Source organism: Scleropages formosus, chromosome 1 (genome assembly GCF_900964775.1).
Source record: "Scleropages formosus chromosome 1, fSclFor1.1, whole genome shotgun sequence".
Taxonomy (NCBI): Eukaryota; Metazoa; Chordata; class Actinopteri; order Osteoglossiformes; family Osteoglossidae; genus Scleropages; species Scleropages formosus.
Genome location: NC_041806.1, coordinates 14472038 through 14488317, shown reverse-complemented (window position 1 = coordinate 14488317; position 16280 = coordinate 14472038).

Here is a 16280-nt window from a genome sequence, read left to right as displayed (position 1 = left end):
ATTGCAGAGAAAACAGGCAAACATTCCCCTGCACGTCCCCCTGCCCCAGAGCTGACTGAATGAGCTGAAAAACAGCACTGTGCAAGATGTCAGAGCCTTTCCTTTTATTGTTTCCACAATGTTTTTCCTATCCTCTGCCTGTCCACTCCCTCCGCCCTGTGAGCTAAGGATACCGACTGTGCCGTTCCGCTTCGTTCACACGCCCAATGGAAACCAATCAAATATAAATAAAGACGAGGAAGCAGCGAATCATGTTTTAAACTATGCTGCCAGACATTCAATGTTTTATTTGATGGCAGAGAGCAGCTCGTTTCTGAGCAGAGGGAGGAGATGAGGAGGAGGGAGAAGAAATGGGAATGAGGGCAGTTTCAGGGCACCATGCTCCTTTAAAGAAAAAGCAGTGCATTGTTGGATGTCTGAGTCCTCCGGCACACCTCCCATTAAAACTAAAAGCAATGATCAATGAGGGAAAACGGCTTCATCCAGTGCACAGTGAGAGTGTGTATGTGTGTGAGAGAGAGAAAGCGAGAGAAAAACACACAGCCTAGAGACAAAGCGTGACATTTAACAGGGGGAAAAAGCTGACATTGACTCCATCACTGTCATTGCCTCAGCCATGAGCAGCTGCAAATATTAAAACATTTTTCATCTGTGCTGCATTATTGGCAGCAGAAATTGTTTTCCTCTCCGTTTGATACGGGGCAGAGCAGAGGCACTCCTCCCCTGGGACGTAGGATTGTCACCCAGGCTTGGTAACATATTGGCAGCTGATGTGGTGGTATTCGTGTACACTTGGCACTCACTGAGTCGCAAAGCCCGCCAAGCTGAACACACACAGAGTGACACCTCCCTCCACCACCCTTTCCGAAAGAAAAGGGAGGGTAGGAAGAGCATATACAAAGCGTGCATTTCTACTTAAAACCTTTTTAAATTTTATGGGAAATTGGTTGTCCCCTCTCCCTCTGGCCTTACGCCCTGTGTTACCGGGTAGGCTCCGGTTCCCCGTGACCCCGTGTGGGACAAGCGGTTCTGAAAATGTGTGTGTGTGTGTGTGTGTGGTTGTTTTCCAAGCATATTTCTAGGAATGCGATGTGTTAGGCATCACAGAGACACTGTGTAGCAATGGTTCTTCACTGGACCTGGGCTGTGATTTCAGGTATGGGTTGAAATCCTGCTTGATGTTTGTAAAGTTTGCATGCTCTCTCCATGTTCATATGGTTTTCCACCAGGTGCTCTGGTTTCCTCCCACAGTCCTAAAATGCTTGAGATCAACTGGTGACTGAATTGTCCATAGGGTACGCATGTAAGAACAAGTTTACACTTTTATATTTATACTGCTCTGCTGTATAAATGGTTGAATGACTGTAGGGAGTTTTTTACTGCATACTGTGTGTAAGACTATACATAACCTTGGACAAAGGTCAGGTAAATACTAGTTAATAATCATTATATTTTTCTTTTGAGGCAGGCAGCTACTTTTTATAAATTTGTTGTGTTTTTACAGCAGAGCATTAATTGTCTTCTTTTTTTTTGGAAAAAGTAATAACGTTTCATTATTTTATTGCTTCATACTGTTTCACAGGCTTGGCTTTCATTGTGTGATGCAGATGTGAAACCTGAGCACTGATGTTCTTTCTGGGGAGGAACGCAAAGCTGATTATGCTCTTTGTTTCCCTGAAAGTGGCATCTCCCCGACGCCTCCCTCAAAGTGTCATTTTCTCTTGGGTACCGAAAATTTCTTTTTCCTGGCAAACTGAAGTGGTGAGTTATGAGGTGGCATGCTTTGCCCCTGGATTTAACATGTCGTCAGTTCGGCCTGTTGGGCTATTACCAGGACCCCCCCCAACACTGTCTCCCATCCACCTTAGGAAAAGACATGCCTGATGTGGATCATATTGCTTCTCCTCTCATAACTGTGACATCTTCTCATCAGATCTAGAGCCAAGCTGCTGACCTTGGTTTCACACTTGTGCTCAGCTCCTGCTCACATGCTTCAGTCATAACTCTGCACACCACTTCTGCATAATTCCGTCCCCACCACAAATGCCAAATACCAAGTCTGAACCCTCAGATAAAACCAAACATCACGACAATAGGTATGGTTCCACATCTGGATCCGGGATTGGAACTGAATGCACTTCCTGGTATGAAAGTAGAGGAATGTCATGGTGAATGGTCAAAAACAGGTTGTGGTGGACATGTTGACATTTATCTTAATTTATGTCCAATGTGTTTGCCTAAGTTGATTCATTTTTTTTTATTGGTCATTTTTTTTAGATATTATTGTTTTTCTTTCTTTCTTTTAGGGGTTATGAATTTGATGTGGTTATGAGTAATTGATAGGTTTGGGGTGGGGCAACTTCATGAATGTGATGTTTTTACTCACTATATGAATCTTCAAATCCCCCCAAAAATTCATTGTTTGTGTGTAAATTTAAATTTGCATGCATTTTGAACTTGGTACTTGCTTTCTGCTCTGTGTACACTATGATATTATTAGTTTCAAATGGGACATCAGTGCATTCACTTTCAAACCTATTGGTTCTACTCTCCATGATGTTCTGTTTCACTGCTAGTGTTACCATGGTTGTTACATTTAAAGACCTTCTATATCTGTTCTTCTTCTTTCCATCTTGATGGCCACTTGTCTGTGCTTTCACATTCATAAACCTTGACCCTCTCATGTAAAATTAACATAAACTGGAGCACTGGGAAGCCTGCTTGCCTTGGACAACTAAAGGTTTTTTATGATTATCATCATTCTGCAATAGCCTTAGGATTTCTGTTTCCTCTGTTGCCTTCTGACTTGTTTTTGACTGTGCATCACTGATTATTGCATTTGTTTATAGCTTTCTCTGAAGTAACTTATACTGTTAATACACACACACACACGCTGGGTAATTTTTAGTGTATCAATTCAAGTTAAGTACCTTGATCAAGGGGACTACAACAAGAGTTGGATTCAAACCTAGGTCCTAGAAGTACAAAACAGAAACTCTAACTGATTTTGCTACCTAGTACGAATGCCGATTGTTGTATGTCTTTCTGTAATTTTATGCATTGTGCATGTATTTTAGACTAAGATTTGTAAGGCAGCCTGTTTGGAAATGCGCTAAACACAAAGAAATGGAACTGGAGTGAATCCCATACATTGAACCAGGAGGATGATTTGAGATCTGTTTTTAATGGGATAGGGCTGGACTCATCACATGTCTCTGAGCTCAACTGATCAGCCTCAGAATGGTTAGTTGAAAAACATGTAGGTTTCATACACGATAGCGTCCCTCCGGTGTGTTTAAGGGGCCTCTTGGACAGCATGTTGTGTTTCTAGCAAGGTTTCACTGGGTAGCTGCTGTTCACCGGAACAGTGAGAGGCGAATGAGCTGCTCTGGGAGAGCCGTGGGTGTAGCTATTTAAAAAAGTAAGGGTTAGTGCTCCCCCAGCACGACCCCCTGCTGCTCTGCACACCCCAGGGAACGGATATGTGAGTCTTCTGAACTGTGTGTGACCCTGGGCCAGGAAAGGGTCACCTGTCTATTGGTGGGAACAGATGAAGCTGCAGAAGAAATCGCATTACGGACGTCCCCTAGAGCCGGCAAATTGTTAGCGCTGTAATCAGTCATGGTTAGCCCCTCTGTGTACGCCTGCGTTCTGCACCCTGGGGTCCCTTAGGACATAACTCCCCGTCCACAGCATGGCTTCCCCCATGGCACTGCTGATGGCGTCACTTTGTGTCACGTCGTGGGAAGCTGCAGGAGGGCCGACAGGGTGCAGGGAGGAGGCCCAGCAGCAGAACATCAGCAAAACATGTGGGCTCCTTTGTCCTGCAGGCATTTTTTGCCAACACAAACATACTCTTGATTTACACCCTGTGTGCAGTTTCCACTTTCCTCCTCATTCTCTCAAAATGCAGTGCTGCACATTGCCTGTTTGTTTTATCCATATCAAATTACTATGTTCATACAAATGTTACAAATATGCATTACAGCTGATTTCTTGCTCACAAAGAATGTAGTTTCAAACAAATCTCTTGCTGTAGTACCCTTGTGAAATGTACTTACCCTGAAAATTACCCTATTGTATAAATGGGTAATTCAGTGTAAGTAGCTACTGTAACACCTCACATTTTTGAGTCACTTTGGATAAACGTGTCAGATAAATTAATAAATAACTGAATTAAATGGTGCAATAAAATGAGCAGTTTGATTCTTTACTCCTGTTTTTATCTGTTAATTTAGAAGAAATTAATTGAAAAACGGTTTGCAATGTTAGGCTGGTAAACTAATCCACTGACACAAATTTACCAATTTATACAGCAGGGTAATTTTTACTGTATCATTTCAAGATAATTACACTGATCAAGAGATCTAGAGCAGGAGGTGGGATTTAAACTCAAGACTTTCAGATTGTAAGGTGACAGCTCAAATCACTAAGCCACCTCCTGACAGGTGGGTAGCATCAATGTAATAATAAGTTAATGGTCCAGTCACTCAGGGTGCAGGCTGAGCAGTACGAACTGTCGAAATAACTGGTGGAGGTTGACAGAGACACATGCTGACATGCTGAATGACTGAACTGCCATGCAATAACGACACCAACAGAGGTCACGATCTCACACACGTCCCCTTCCAGTTTCAAGAGTGTGAGGGCAAAAGGGACGTTGTTTCAGAGAAGGTTTAAAACCGAACAAACCCAACGTTTAGTCAAGATGATCCATATAATGGCATGGAATGGGATGTCTGTCATGGACGTTTGCGGAGCAGAACACAGTGACAGCAATCACTTTCTGTACACATAAGAGTGTTTAATACCACTTGTTTGAGGACTGTGTATCCACGGGTGTGCAGTATTACTTAACAACACACTTTGTGTTTTCTGGCCCTCTGAAGCTGAAAGTCGCTCAAGAAAAACAGACCCAGAGTTTTATTGATGGGGGGAGGTCATCATTTTTCAAGTGTCAGACCAAGGTCAGTTCCTGGTTAAAGAGTCAGGGGTCAGCTGGAAACAACCGCGCCCCAAAGATTGCGTGTGTGTGTATGTGTGTGACTGTGTGCAGCTATGTTCAAGGCATATCCTACAGAGACGGAACACAAACAGTTTGGATGTCCACACCCACATGCGGCTTCACTCAGTCTGCTGGGCTGCCTGGGATAGGCGAGACCACACAAGTGTCACACGATCCAAACTTTTGCAGAGCCATCTGCTGCATCACGTGACCCGAGCTGAGCGGCAGACCATCCCTTGGTGCAGCGCAGGCCTCTCCGACACATCCATCAATCAAAACAGGAAAGGGATCACAATAAAGCAGGAGACGAGGCTGGAGGGAGCTGCAGCGGAGGGGGGGTCTCACTAAACTTAATCATGAAGGGTCGTGTCAGGGAGTGAGGAACGGATTAAATTACCATGGTATTAGATACGGGAAATGATTTCTGTCAAAACCATCTTTACTGCAATTATAATATGTTAATTATGTATTTCATTAAGTAAGTGGATTAGGAGCCGTGCTGATGAAATCACGCCGAGGGCTCTGGAACCGCGTCTGTGTGGAGAGGAGCTGCCGTGGTGACGGGGGCGGGATCCTGAGTGCTCATCTCCGATGTGTCGCTTTCTCTGTGGTGCAAGATGAGTTGGGATCATCTTTGTGACGCTCATCTCTAAGATGCTGGTGACTATGAGGGAAGTGGTGCTCTCATCTGCAGCACCCCCTATTCAAAATTGTTTTACACTTGAAATACCCCTCTGCCCAGTTTGCTAATAACCAAACCGGCTCTTGGCCGTGTTAAATGCCCTCCTCAAAAGCAAAATAGGCCCAGTTCCTTCCTTGAAGATAAAACAGGCCCACCTCTGGTTTCCATACCTTCCTTGAATGTAACAGAGGCCCATCTTGGATTAAATATGCTTTTCAAAGGTAAAACAGGCCTTTCCCTGTGTTAAATATTCTCATCAAAAGTAAAACAGGCCGCTCTTTGGGTTAACTACCCTCCTCAAAGGTAAAACAGGTCTTTCTCTTGGTCAAATACCCTCCTTGAAAGTAAAACAGGGCTGTCCTTGGTTAAATGCCCTCCTCAAAAGTAAAACAGGGCCCTCCTTGAATTAAATACCTAATTCAAAGGTAAAACAGGCCTCTCCCTGGGATTAACACCCTACTTGAAAGTAAAATAAGGCACTCCTTTGGTTAAATACTCTCAGCGAAAGTAAAACAGGCTCCTCTTGGGATAAGTACCTTCCACATTGTTTAAATGAGCTGTTTCTGATATTGTATCCTGGACCCTAATTCTCATTGTGCACATTGAATGCTTTAACCACTACACTAGCTGTTGAGACGCTATCAAAGCTAACGGTAAACAGCTGTTTGCCTACCTTGGGTATCTTGCGCGTGTGTCATTTTCTCCCTTTTATACATCAACCTGCTCCTGTTTTGCAACGAGCAGGGGAAGATCTTTTTGTTCCCATGGGGTCAATGATGGCATGTGCACACACAAACACACAATAACTATTCCCATATAAATTGTCATTTGTTCCGCTGATCATTGTGTCTTTTAAGGCATGTCACCTGTGGGCCATGTGAAACAAGAGCAGTTTTATTCCTGTATGTTTCGGCTCAGAGCCCCAGCCTCAGGAACCATCCACTGCTGGAACGAAAACTTTGCTTCGTCTTGACGATTTGCTTTGACAGCCTCGGTAATTAAACTATAGAATAATTGTAATGCAATTAAAATTAAAATCAAGTGTTAATGTATTCAGATTAAGAAGTGTTAATATATGCAATGCAAAAAAGGGGGGGAAGATGTGAGCATATACTTTTTTAGCCCTCTTATTATCATATCACAATTATGAAATGTATCTTTGTTGTCTGAAGTAGGGCTGTACTCGTTTATTTATGTATTCTTGTTTACATATTGTACACCGTTTGAAGTCTCTGAAATGTATTCCAAAAGAACAAGTTAATGGATAATAAAAATCTCCTGACTACAATTGCCTTTTAATTTTATTTTTGGTTTAACTGCCTTTGAAGAACCTGTGGTGTCGGGGCGTGAAAAGAGCGCAGAACGAGCTCTTAGTCCCTTATTATTCGTTCGTCCACATCGAACAGTCTGTCCTTCCATTGAGGTGTGGGCGGGACAAAAATCCAGTGGGCATGCGGGGGGGAGCAGGCGGAGGGGGTTTACCCATAGTGCTCTGGGCAGGTGATTATTGCACAGAGAACGGCTGGTGAAGCCTGGCTGATTGGAGGAGAAGCCAGCGACTCCCAGGGGAGACATTACCCTCCTCATTATGGCACTGATTGGCCTTATTTCATCCTGGGCTGTGAGTACAGTCCTTGTGCCCGCAGCCTCTAGTCTGCCCGCCCCCCTGCTCACCTACCACTCTGAAAACACACAGAAAATAGAAAGGGCCCTGTTAATGAGAAGAAAGGGGAGATTAGTGTGGCCTCCAGGTCTCTAGCACACACACAGACACACACACACACACAAAGGACCTCCAAAGAAACATGGCGTCCTCATGCACTTCTAGATGGCGGTTCCCATAACGACGGAAAACATAATGAAGAAGTGGGAATGAGATGAACCACATGGACACCGGGTCAAATGAGAACTGCTGGTCCTGCTCTGCTCCTCAGAAAATCCAAAATGCAGCGTGGGCCTCTGCTTGGGAATGTTCTGTGCTGTCCCGCAGTAAAGCCGCACTCCACCTCGCATCAATCGCCTATGGATTTCTCCTCTGACGAGAAACAAAGAGGTGTCAGTGAGCGCTTGCTCCGCCGCGGTCGCGTTCATATCGATATGGCTAGATCAATCAGTAGTAACATGCTCACTGCGTGAGGCAGACCCTGTGTGTGTGTGTGTGTGTGTGTGTGTGTGTGTGTATAGTGGGATTTGGGTAGACTCCTCATTCCTTTAGACCTGCCCTTTTTCTGTGTTCAAACGCTGTCTTTTGGGAATTTTTTGGATTCTCCGTCTGTCTCTTTCTCTCTCTCTCTCTCTCTCTCTCTCTCTCTCTCTCTCTCTCTCTCTCACTTTCATTCTAAATTTATTGAGCTTTACTGGTATGACAGATTTTCATATACCAAAACGGCACTGGTTGAACAGTCCTGTATGTGAGACTATATTGTAATGGATAGTATTAATTTAAAAAAAAAATATATATATATATATATATATATATATATATATATATGCGGGGGTGCGGTGGCGCAGTGGGTTGGACCGCAGTCCTGCTCTCCGGTGGGTCTGGGGTTCAAGTCCCGCTTGGGGTGCCTTGCGGCGGACTGGCGTCCCGTCCTGGGTGTGTCCCCTTCCCCCTCCGGCCTTGCACCCTGTGTTGCCGGGTTAGGCTCCGGTTCCCCGTGACCCCGTAAGGGACAAGCGGTTCTGAAAATGTGTGTGTGTGTGTGTGTGTGTATATATATATATATATATATATAATACCTTTCTATAATAGAGTGGTATGACAGCCAGGGTGTACCCCGCTCAACCTTATGTATTGTACTTCAGGGATAGACTCTAAACTACCATGACCCTGATGTGACCCTGATGCAGTTAATGATACAGTTATATACAGCATATAAAAATAAGAAAAGTTAAATTATTATTGTTATACGTATAATTGTTGTTGTTGTTGTCATGCAATAATAAAATCTAACAATCATTTAGTCACAATAATGTCTCACTCTCTTTCTCTCTCTTTCTCTCTCTCTCTCTGTCTCTGTGTTTGCCATTTGGTGTGTATCTACGGCCCACTGCACTGAGAGCTTTTCCAACTGGCATGTGATGATACAGAACCATGACCATCAACACAAGCATTTTGTGTGATGTCCATCTGTACTGCAGCATTAACTCAATGGGATAAGGGGATCTGTGGGGGGTGATGGGGGTGGGGTCTTGTGGCTGTCATTCATAAAACATCGAGCTGATGTCATTGGAGGAGTGGTTTGGCAACCGAGGAGGCTGGGATACTTGGTGGAGTGCAGCAGCTGTGCCGAAATGCGTTGGCACCCAGGGGGTGGGGGCTGATGGAGTGTGATGAGCGGGACAGTAAGTAGAGCTGCGTGGCACTGGGGGATGGGAGGACACCTGGTGGGCTGCAACAGATGGGGACCCAACCCCCCTCCCCCACCACCTTGCGGTAACTTCTCATTCATTACAACCAAAACACTGCTGCAGGCACAGTGTCCTCCCCATAGGGGGCTATGCTGATGTGACATGGTGACTCCCTCTGTGAGCACCTGTGGTATAGTCTTCAGAAGGGTAGTAGGGTCAAGATCAGGCATCCCCTCAAAAGTCACTTGAGGCCACTTGAGGTAGGAAAACTGTTGCTCATCACTGCTCTAGTGGCTCACTGGATGAATCGCACTGCATGACCCAGTCATCCAGAAAGCTGGGCTTAGGCTGGTCCTGTCAGTGTCTGTTGACCGGCTGAACCGCCAAGAGCAGAGATTTGAGTGTGCTTGACACAGAGGCGGGAAAAACAAAGGAATCCCGCTACAGTCATATTTAAAGGTCAGACTGTGATTTACACTCAGCGACCCTCATGGGAAGGTGAACGGGTTTGCATGTTCCTTCTCCAGGACGTGCTGCACCATCCTGCCCTGCAATTAGAGCCTCCACAAGGGGCGGATGTCAGTACAAAGCAAACAAACAAGCAGCCACCTGTGGACAGTGAAAATACGTCTGTGGGACGTGTAGAGACACAGCCCAGGTGTTGCTGCAGAGCCACACCAACTGACTATCTTACTGACCGTCAGCTTTTCACAGGACATTGAATAGGGCAGCATGACTCTTTTTTTAAATCCGGTTTATTCATAATTTGCTAAGCATGGAACAATATGGACAGTTCATTGGCATGTGACCAGATATTGGAATGACCGGAAAGTGCCTCACAGTATTATTATATTTTCCAGAATTTTCCTTAAAAAGTAGAGCAAAGTGGTTACTTTGCCCAGAAAAAACAGTTGAAAATATCAAAAAAGCAAAAAAAAAAAAAATCACAATTTCGATATTTGAAATGACTGACTTGTATAAAATGTTAAAAACATGAAAAATGTTACTGTAAATTCAAATGTATTAATTTTCATTACAGAAATTTTTAATTTATTGTCGTGTTTTGCCATATTATGCTGTTTTGTTAAAATAAAACATTTTATTTATGCATAACAATGTGGAAATCACATGTGATGTCCTGGAATGATGGGTGAATACCCCTGACCGGACCCCTCCCCATTATTCTGGTCATGTGAGGATGAACTGCATATTAAATTATACTAATGGGTTTATGTGTCATGTAAATGGTGGACAGAAGTGGTTTCTAAATGGGCCTGTGTCATGTGGTGAAGAATGGACTCATCTGGAGGTAGGACACGTGTTTGCAGGTCACCATTTCCTCTGTAAAGCGGAAATGTAAGTGATCTGTGTCGGTCATGGACTCAACGGTTGACCACTATGACGTTCACATACGTGGTCTGATTTATTGATTAAAAATATTTACTCGGTAAACTCAGCTGAGATAGCCTGTCTCCTGCATGGCACGGTCCTGGGGAGGGCTGTAAATATACATGTATTGTGCACTCCTCTAATCTTTGATGTTTATTTCAGTAGCAAGACCCTCCCAGGCCCCCACCTCACCCCACTTCACAGTTCCAGCTCTTTTGTGTCCATCCAGGTATGCCGAGGCTCCGTTCCACACAAACACATTGTTGGCCTGCCATAGGATGTCCTGCCCCCCAGTGCACCCCCCATCCCCCTCCAGGCAGGGCTGGCCTGAGCCCCCTGTGGGATGGAGAACATTTCCTTTCACCGGCTGCCAATCCATCAGAGGTGGGCCACTGCTGTGAGGCCTGTCTGCAGTGCGCAGCAGAACAAGGGCTGGCAACAGACTCCCTCACAGCCCGCATCACTCATCCGGCACGCTGAACTCTCCGTGACCTTTGAACGCGTTCTAGAACTTGCCGTCTGCAGCGCCGCCTCGCACTTAAAGCCACAGGCTCCCACTGTTTGGGCACTCAGCTTCTCTATGTCCTTTTGCACAGCAGAGAGGGAAGGAGAGAAACACAGAACATGAGAACATCTCTACTATGGCAAATCAGCATCATCCCACCACCACTATGTCCCACAGAAACTGCCCCCAAAGAGGGAAGATGTGACCCAGTGGCTCTATCCACTTATTCATTCATAGCACTCATTTTTTTTCTTTCATATGACTTTTTCTTCCAAAGAGACCACTTTTAGTTGCTCACATTGATTTACCTATTAATAAATGTAATTTTTATTCTATCAGTTCAGGATAAGCTTCTTGATCAATAGCACTACAGTGGAAGTGCAGATTCAAACGCAGCTGCTCTAACCACTATATTGCCTACTGTCCCATGACAGACACACACACACACACACACACACACACACACACACACACACACACACACACGCACACACACACACACAGAGCATACCTACTCCTGATGAGCTTTGCCCTGGTGCTGGACTTATCAGCAGGTCACCAGGGCAAAGAGAGGTCCAACAGGGGTCCGTTTAGACTGCAAACAGTAATAATTCACAAAAAATCCCCTGTTGCAGCATCCAAGTGCTGAGAGGGCCCAAATGCAGTCCTACCTGCCTTGTGAACCATGCTGGCTCCAGGCCACAGCAGGTATGATCACATTGTATATAGGGGTCATATCAGGCCTCATGGCAGTGAGCTAATTGTAGCTGGCATGCAGTACCTCTGCTATCCTGCAGGTGGAGAAGCGGCTCGGGGCTCACAGGCACTGCTGAATTGTGTTATTTTGATGAAGGGTGGCGCAGGGATAATGTGCATGTTATGACATTGTTTTCAGTAAAACGGTCTAGGTACGGTCACAGCTATAAAGCCAGCATGTCCAGAGGGGACGTTATCGAATAAAGCCTCAGCCAGGAGGCGATATTGCCGGAATTCTGTTTGTATCGGTAAAGCCGACCCGAGCTTGTCGGGCTCCTCGTGCAGCAGGGGGTGGAGGGGACAATAAATAAAAGGGGGGAGGGGCCCAGCTTTCCCCTTTTTTTAAGACCGAGGCAAAAGTGGGCTTGTCTTCGAACCGAAGACAGATGCAGCACCTTCCGGTGTGATTAGAGACAGGGATAACTCTGCAGCATCTGTGCAAAGCACAATAAAGAGGGATTAAGTGTTACCCCGAGGAAGGCAGAAGGAGCTCGCCTGTCCATTAACCGCTTTATTACAGCGCCAGCAGCCCTCTCCTAACTCAGTTATTCCTACACAGGGACTCAACACTGTGACTGCCTGTCATCCTTACCAGACACAGCTCCAGGCTCCATTCCTCCTGCTCCCTCGCTCCCTCACTCTCTCTCATCCGCACTGTGTGCGTGCATGTGTGTGTGTGCGTCCTCCCTCAGGTAGATGACAATCTGATGAGTCATTGATCACAGTGAATGTCTGACCCTGCCGAAGGATTAAGCACGGAAACTGAGCAAGATCATGTCACGCCGTTACATTGGAGTGTTTGCCGGCGGTAACTGTGGCAGCCAGAGACAAAAGGGAGGGGACCCTCAGCTTCTTAAAGTGATGGACAAAGATCTGCACTGCATATACACTGGCTTCTCCTACTACACATATAGTCAGAGATTTTTTTAATCAGCAATAGCAGCAACACAGCAACATAAGAACTGAAACAGCAGCATAACATGAGCACAACGAAATCCAGAACAAAAAGACTGAAACCCCAAAAATTCAAAAATGTGATAATTGCTTTTGTTTGAGAAGTCTGCTATCCAACAAGGTGTCCAGCATTCCTGCAAATTATCACAGAATAAATGTTGGTTTTTATAGCAAAAGAAAATTCATCCCTTAGGTCTTCCATACACTGTTCTTACAGAGGCAACATTCCAGCACAGTCCACAACAACAAAACATTATTACTGAATCAATAAAACTAAATGAAATAAACATAACACGGGACCTAATCATTTTCAAATGCAGGGCTGAGTATACTGAACGTCCATTTCTTATGAGCATTTTGAACATATTAAATTCTGCCTACTTTTAATTCTATTAACATCCTTGATGTAATTTTAAATGGGTAGTTATGAGTTTTCAGATTTTCAAAGATACAAACACTTACTAGTTTATTTTTTCATTTCTTTCTTTGCTTGTCTTTTCCTAGAATTTTGCTTTGCAGCAGGAACAAATGCAACCTGTTTTTTCCTGCAGAGCCAATAGATGGCAATAAAGAGCACCTATGTGGAATAGTACTGTGGCACTCCCTTCATGTAATTCACTTCCATTGTCTTTACAGTTCATGTCTGGTGTTCCTGAGTTTTGGTGATCAATAAGATGAGGAATGTGGCATGTTTATAGGTAAGCTTGGAGTCTGAATAGGGGTGTATGACTACTACTGTACATACTAGTGTAATGACCCACGTTACTGTGTTTTAGCGGGAAATGTGTTTAATGTAAATAGTTGCATTAAGGGAAAAATGTGAAATGTAAGTGTGCAACCACTGGGGGCACTTCTGAAGGAAATGATGGGGTGACTGTATTTGGCAGTGGGAGTGAAGAGAGCCTGGGGACACTAAGCAGGTTGGGAAGGCTGACATGAGGTGCAAGTCCTGGAGGAAACAGGGTCCTTGAACTGAGAGTGCTATTGGTCTGCTGGTGTTCAAATAAAATGTATGACCTGAATGCTGCATGTGCGTCCTTCTTCGCCCCATCCAAACCCACTGTGCTGTGAGCTACACTACTTTTTGGTCAGTTAAAATTATTTTTACGTAGCTTGAAGTTAAGAATATTAAAGTAAAGTCTAAAAGTAATTACTGTTGCAGCTACAACAAATTTGTACAGAACTTAGTTTGTGAATATATGGACGGATGCTTGTATTATTGTTTAAGTTTTTATTAATTGGGGGTTCAGTGGTAGAAGAGACTTTGATGTTATGAGCAGACCTCTTGTCTCGGTTGTGTGTAAATTAAGGAGCTGCTCTGCAGGAACAAGAGATATCGCTACATTTCACCATATACATTTAATATCCAAACACTGAAAAATCTTCCTCATTATATCGCTGTTCCTTGTGGTCTGTTTTATTTTCTTCAAGGTTGTCTTTATATGCCAACCGCTCCTACGCTCTTAATTTCCACGTGGGAAATTTCTCATAATCAAATGTGATATAGAAGGAGCAGACGATGAATGCATCCTGGTGCTGGTCACAGTCGGGAAAAGGAGGCCACCGCTGGATCAATATTGTTCTTCCAGGAACACTCCCGCTTTACCAGGAACCTGACTTTTTCCATTGGCATTGATTGATTGGTTTCTTCTGTGGTGTCAAAAGATGAACTCAAGGTTAGATGATTCCATGTAAAGTCAAGTGAGGGGTGATGAAACTGTGGTGTTAAGGTGACCAGCAGTTAATGTGAGATCCTCACAGATGGAGTTATTCCAAACCCTTAAATATTGTTCCTGCAGGTTATGGTTATTTTATGAATTCTTTAATAATAAGAAGTAGATTAAAATTAATTTTAAAAAATTTCTTCTTGTTTAATATGTATTTTCACTGTTGTTGTAACCTGGGTGACTAAAAGATACTTGCTTGTTAAATAAATTTAATATAGTGGCAATTGAGCAGCACCAAACATCGGTGTCATGAATGGAATTTTGAACATGATGAGATCAGAGATATCCAAGTTCTGGCTCTTGCATTAGCCTGAGGAATATCTTGTTTATAAACACAGACATCTTGGAACAGCTGCACCAATGCACAGATGCACAGAGAAGAATTAATAGGAAATTCCATATGCTGAAAACTCGAAAAAACGTTTTTAATTACACACACACACTGTCTGAACCATTTGTCCCATATGGGGTTGCAGGGAGCCAGAGCCTAACCTGGCAACACAGGGCAGAAGGCTGGAGGGGGAGGGGACACACCCAGGACGGGACGCCAGTCCGCCGCAAAGCACCCCAAGCAGGACTCAAACCCCAGACCCACTGCAGAGCAGGACCCGGTTCAACCCACTGCACCACTGCATCACCACACCCCCTGTTCATATTTAATTAGTTGCTGCTAAATACGTTATATATAAGTGCATGAGCAGTGTTTGCTTGGAAAAACTCATGTACTATATTTTCCTGCCCGAGATAGCTCTAGACAGTGCAGGCCTGAGAGATGGTAGATACAGTAAGTGCTAACAGATAACTGTTATAATGCATGAAATTCCTCCGCTGGGGTTTAAGCACTAGCTATCAGCTGGCATGATTAGCGGCCACAAGAAAGTTGCACCTTTGTGAGAGTAATGAAAATGTACATGCCTGCCAAGAACTAATGAATACTCAGCCAATTTCTGTTATGGCTTCCAGACAGCGATTGCTCATTGTGTCTCATTGTGTCCATCCATTGCGGTCCCTTGAGGTGCCGTCTGCAGAGAGAGGAGCTGCATTTGACAAACGCACCTCTGCAAATATAATCTCATATCCGCACAGTGGTATCATCACAAAGACTTGGCAAAGTCTCTCCATGTCCTTTTCTTTATGGGACAGGGGTCCAGCCAATCACACAACAGCAGCAAGAGACACATCATCCTCTATAACACACCAATCACATAAAAACAGTAAAGGAGCCTCCAGGAGGCTCAATCCTTCTGTCCAAGACCTGGATTGTTACAGCTGATTAAAGTGTTGCATGGTGTCAGATTAGTCCCATCTGACACAAACTCCTTTTCCAGCAGCCAGCAGGAGGGGTAGTGTTTACAGCTCCTGCCTTTGGGCTTGACTCAGATTCGAATCCCATCTCCTACTGTAGTACCCTTGATCAGGGTATTTAAAAGAAATTAATACAATAAAAATGACCCTACTCTATAAATTGGTAGATCGCTATGAAGAGTTGGGGGGGGGCAGTGGGCTTTTCTGGGTCCCACTCTCTAGCGGGTCTGGGGTGCCTTGTGATGGACTCGCGTCCTGGGTGTGTCCCCTCCCCCTCTAGCCCTGTGCCCTGTGTTGTTTGGTTAGGCTCCGGTTCGCCACGACCCCACTTGTAACAAGCTCTTTCAGCCAGTGTGTGTGTGTGTGTGTGTGTGTGTGTGTGTGTGTAATTAGCTTCAATTCATGACTCACTTTGGAGAAAAGGACAACCTAAATGAATAAATGTAAATAAATGTAAATGCTAAGTAGAAGCTGAATTAGCACTGGCAACTTTAGAACAGAAGTTTAGCCTTTATATAAAGGCATAAAGTACAAGAATGTAGTGAAACTCTTTGACTGGGTTTCGTACATGCCGCTTTGTTGACCCCTCACACTATCTCATAA